The sequence below is a fragment of the Phyllostomus discolor genome, chromosome 8 (genome assembly GCF_004126475.2).
Source record: "Phyllostomus discolor isolate MPI-MPIP mPhyDis1 chromosome 8, mPhyDis1.pri.v3, whole genome shotgun sequence".
In the NCBI taxonomy this organism is placed as follows: domain Eukaryota; kingdom Metazoa; phylum Chordata; class Mammalia; order Chiroptera; family Phyllostomidae; genus Phyllostomus; species Phyllostomus discolor.
The window spans coordinates 71,532,498-71,537,771 of NC_040910.2; positions in this window are offsets into that span (position 1 = coordinate 71,532,498).

The following is a 5,274-nucleotide window of genomic DNA, read 5'->3' on the forward strand; positions in this document are numbered from 1 at the left end:
CTAATATAAATATCAGATCCCATTATTGTTTGGCAATTACCCAGGGTTTGGCCTGATCACCCAATCAGGGCTGGAGCTTCAGGGCCTCTGAATTCGTGATGCCACATCGGCCATGGTGCCTCATCTTGTCCTGGGGATCAGCCATATCGGACGGCCTGCAGATACTCCTTTTTGATGCTCACTTAGACCTTGCAGAAGTTCTCAGGTGCTGACGGGTTAAAGAAATATTAAGAATCCTCTCTGTGTTATGCCCGAGCTGTGACCCTTTATTGTAAGAATGAAATACAGGTGTGCTGTCTGCCAGGGAGAACTAGCCCTTCTTCACGGAAGACTAAGCACCACTAATTTTTAACTCAGCACCTGTGAAGACTGATCGTTCCCTTGGGGAAGAACTGGCTGTTCTCCCGGAGGGAACAAACGGTTGGTCATGCGAGTCACGCAAGGCCTTTGGTGCGTAGCCACTTTTATCTAAAACATATTTAAGCATAGCCCCCAAGGTGAGACTTTGGAGTCCCACCCATGGACGGACGCTTTGCTAGGAACTGTTCCCAGATGAACCCCATATACGGCTGCCTGCGGGTTCCCCAGCGTCTGTGTTTGGGTGTTGGTGATTTTCCTGTCCAGTGATGTATGCTCTTGATTCTTGCTTTCTCTTCACTCTTGCTTAATAAATTGCTTAACTATTCACCTTTGACTTGGGGTTTTTATTGTCTGTGAATCCAAACCTCCAAATTAAGAGCCCACGATCTCATACCTGCCCCTTAATGGCACAGGTGCCAACTCCAGCTGACCTTTTCTTACCCAGACAGCTTTTGCTTCTCCTGCCTGGCTCTCCTCATAGGAATGCACCCTTGAGTAGCGACTCTGCAGTCAGACCCAGGTGCAAAGTGTGGACCTCACATTTATCAGCAGGACAACGTGGTCCGGCAGCCATGTCAAGCCTTGATTTCTTCATCTGTAAAAAGAGCACAGTGATGCTTACTTTGCAGGATTCTTGTACAAAGTGGCAATAATGGATATGTAGTATCCAGCAAATGCCTGGTATTTAGCAGGCTTCCTATAAATGGGAGCTACTGTAGATTCACAAATGATGAGCTATTTTCTCTCAATTCCTTAACTTTTGGCCTCTGCAGGGCACAGACTATAACAAATAGAACTTTTGAGCCCAAAGGAATCTTGAGACCCAGAAGTCTACTGTCAAACCACCAGTTGGGGTCTGACTGAGATCTGGGCTCCCGGCTTCTGGCTGTTGCAGGGCTGGACAACTGGGGAGCAGCAGCCAAGGAGCTCCATGGGTGAGAGTCCAGCAGGATGGCTAGGGCTTTATGGTGCGGAAGTCCCTGGACAGGCATGACATTGTGGGGCTCCGGAAGCTGCAGGCCTGTCAGAAGTGAAAGGTTTGCTGGGCAGTGGGGGGCTGTCCACTGTCTCTTCAGAAGGAACAAATTCCGTCCCTGTTAACCCCAGTCTGGAGCTCACACACCTGTTCCCTAATAATGTAACAGTTTCTTAACCAGGATGCTCTCTACCTGGATCAGCCTTAGTGTTTCCAAAGTATGTTCTGTGGAGCACTTGTCTGTGAAGTTACCTTGTGAAAAAAATTGAGTCATGGCATACCCACGTGGCCCCTTGGAGAGTCCCAGGCTTGGGGAAATCCTGCAGCAGGGAAATTGGCTAAAAGGCCCTGGACTGTGCTCTCTTACAGCAGCCTTGCCTTTGCCTACTTGTCAAGCCTGCCATAAAGTATCCAAGAGTCAGCCCAAGACTTTGGGCAAGGACTTTCCTGCTTTGTGCCTCAGTTTCCTCACCTGCAAATTGGGGGTTGTAATGGAGTACAGCCCTATGGGATAGGCACTCTCCATAACCCCATTTTGTAGCACCTCTGAGGAGGACACAGTGACTGCAAGCTATGGGCCAGCCCTACTTCCAGGTCCCTGGGGCCTTGTCCCAATGTGCACCAGGAAGAGAGGAAGAGCTGTCCTAGCATTTGGCCTGGGGAAAGAAAGATTCCAGGGGCAAGGCCAAGTGGATCTCATCTTTGTCTTACTCCTGTCTTCTTCCCTGAATGGGGACATGCATTGGGTGTCTGGCAGCAGTCAGAAAATGCCTACTTTGTCACTTTCTCCCTGTTCCCCCATCTCCTCACCAGGGCAAGAGAAGCCAGGTGGTGAAGCAGTCAGGTTGGCATTGGATTGCAACGCCAGGGCCTCTCTCCCAAAGTGGGTGGCAGGGGTGTCCCAGCTCACAGTGGCGGTGGCTGTGCTTGCCTGCGAATCTTAGATGCTAACACCACCTTCCAGGGACTCCAGAGCCGTGGGGGCTGCCTCTGTGTTCCTGAGAAAAGAACTGTGTTGCGACTCCACACCTCCTGGCACCCAGCTGAGAACTCTAGTCTTCATGGGTCATACCTGGGGGTCAGGCAAGATCAAGCCTCCTGCAGGACCTCTGAAATCCCACAGCCATGCTGTGCACAGTGGGGAGCAAGAGTGTCTCCGCTGTTGACATGCCTCCTGAGTGAGTGAAATCCTGGCCCTGGGCACGTGGAGAAGGAAACTTAGGGGCCCTGGCCTCAGAGGTAAGGGTGCCCCAACACTGTGGACAGAAAGCTCACGGAATGTTTAATTATGGGGTCAGATCTCTGCCTCCAAGGGCAGGATAGGGCATCTAGTCTACCCAATCCTGGGGCTATGCACATGAATCACCAGGGGGGCTATTAAAACACAGATTCGGATTCAGAAAGTCCAGAGTGAGCCCTGCGGTTCTGCATTTCTGTCAAGACAGGCAACGCCTGCGCTGGGCAGACCACAGCCCTAGTTGCAAGGATCTGGTCCATTTGTCAGCATCCAGGCGGTCCCTCCCAAGACAGGCCTGCTTTTAAATATGGAAATCCCCCACTCTTCAGCAGTGGGAAGGGATGAGTAGAGGAGGGTTCACTGTGCCAGGACAGCCAGGTCATGAGAACTCGGTTCAGACTCTGATTGCTGCAGTTTGGCACTTAACTGCTGAAGGTGGTTGTTTGGGCGCCTGCTTCCAGGGAGCCCACAGCGCTGTCGTTTTTGGGTGGGTTTGTGGTGGCCAGAGCAGTGGTCTGCAGATGTACAGGGTGTGGTCTATGTGTCGCTCATCAACATATGGGCTCTCCCCTGCACCAGTTGGTCACACTGCAAGGGGTGAGGCTTTCTCAAGTTCAGGAGGGCAACCCAGCCAAACCACCTTCTTTAAAAATGAAAGGCTTTTGGTGTAGCCAGGGCTGCACTGTGGTGCTGCACCAGGAAGCCAGCTGCTGGCCACTCCCTCCGGAGCATTTGAAGTCAGCGGGCAGCAACACTGCAGCCTGATTTTCCACAGGACCTGGGTGGGCCTTCCCAATCAGAGGGTGCAGCTGGAAGGGACTGGGCTCAAGACCTACCTGCTCACCGCATGGGGAGAGACCTGGAGCACTGTGCTGTGCAGGCCTCCAGCGGCACCTTTCAAGAATCCCAGCCAATGAAATTGAAGCCAGCTCCTTTTCTCGCCATGGCAAGGTTTTTCGCAGCTCATACTGTTAAGGACTTTTCCCTTGAGGTGTGCCTTTTTTGCTATCCCATTGGCCAAGGGGAAAACCTGGAATAAACTTGACCCATGAGCTTGTCCAGTAGCCCAAATGAAGAAGGGCTTAGTATAATGGCTAACACACAGTAGGTTCTCAAATCTTAAGGTTATTATGGTTGTTGTTTTTGCTTTTATTGCACAGTAAATGCATACTATGTACTGAGCGAGGGGCCGGGGAAATGTAAGACCCGGTTCTGACTTATTTGATAGGGTGGGAGGGAAAAAGCCAGTTATCTTCTCATGGGGTATGCACATGTCTGGTGTCTTGAGTTGCTGGCAAACCTCTTGAGGGCAGGAAGTAAGCCATAAACACAAGCACATGTATGTGTTGGGAGGTCCCTCTCCACAGTGGTTAGCTGGGGGCTGGGTGGGAATGTGGTAGGTGCAAATACATTTTGCTGGGTTTTTTTTTGTGCTTTTTTTGTAGGGGGGTTAATTTGTTAGAAGCTATGGAGAAACTCTGGGTGAACGGGATGGGTTGATGTGGTGACAAAATGACTTTTGAGTCATTCCTGGATTATAATTATTCATGCCACCCTTTCTTGACCAGTGGATGACAAGGATCTAGTTCAGGAGCAGTTGTCTATGAGGTGCCTGGAGCAGGCAGGGGACTGGAGGGAAGCTTCAAAGGGATGGCTGGTTGATGATGGAATTTGCTTTGTCTTCAGTGTTGTTAGGTAATTGCCTTTGGGGTATTATGTCTGATTGCCGACTTGGAATGTAATGGGCACCGCCAGGCCCAGAACAGGTGTACCTAACATCCTCAGGCTGAGCCTCTGAGTCGTCTCCCTGTAAGATCTCACTACCTGTGTGACAAATGCTTTGCTCCATGGCCCAAAGTCAAGTTATTGAAAATACCTCAGTTACTTTGTGCTGTTTATGCTGTTTCATTTTCCCCCGACCAGGCTTTCTCAGGGGTCCAGATCCCTTTCACTCTGGGTATTTCAAAGGGAATCAGCGGGAAAGCCTGCATTCCTTCCCTCTCTCCTTCCTTCTGCCTCTTCATCCTTGTCTTTACTTCCCTTCTTCCCTACTTCTTCCCTTCTTCCCTTCCTGCCAAGTCTAGGAGCAGAGCGACTCTGAAGTTTGCAAGGTCGGAAGCCTGTGGAGTTACAGAGTTACAGCAGTGGAAGGGGGCTTTGGGGCGCAGGCGCTGCTTCCTGTCCAGTGCCAGCCTGGGAGCCCAATGCTCCGTCCCCAGAGGAGATGGGGGTGCCATGGCCTCCTGAGGCCACCACTCCATTGGGGAGCCTTCCCCCCTCAGAATGAGTGGAAAGATCTTTCTCCTTGCACTAGCCCCTCTTTGCTTTGATTTGTTTCCAGGACACATGGAACGAGTCTTGGTGGATGACAGGTTCAAATTTTAAATTTGAAAATTTAGGTATGTAGATGTCAGCAATGCTGTTGAGACTTATTGTGTCAAAATATGTCTCAGAGACAAAACGCCCTTTACTTGTGTCGCTCCTGTGCAGGGCACTTTCCTTTTCTCTCTCATGACTCCCGGGTGTCTTTTTCCTCCTGAGGTAACCCCTTGCTCCATTCCTTAAAGTTTGGAAAACGGCCCTTACTGGCTGTTGGTTCTCATAGTTTACCCTCTGAAATCTGCGCGATCTTGTCCGCAGCAGGACTTCCCTTTGTGCGATAGCAGGACTGCGATGCCGCCTTCCTCTCTTTGCCCCCTGT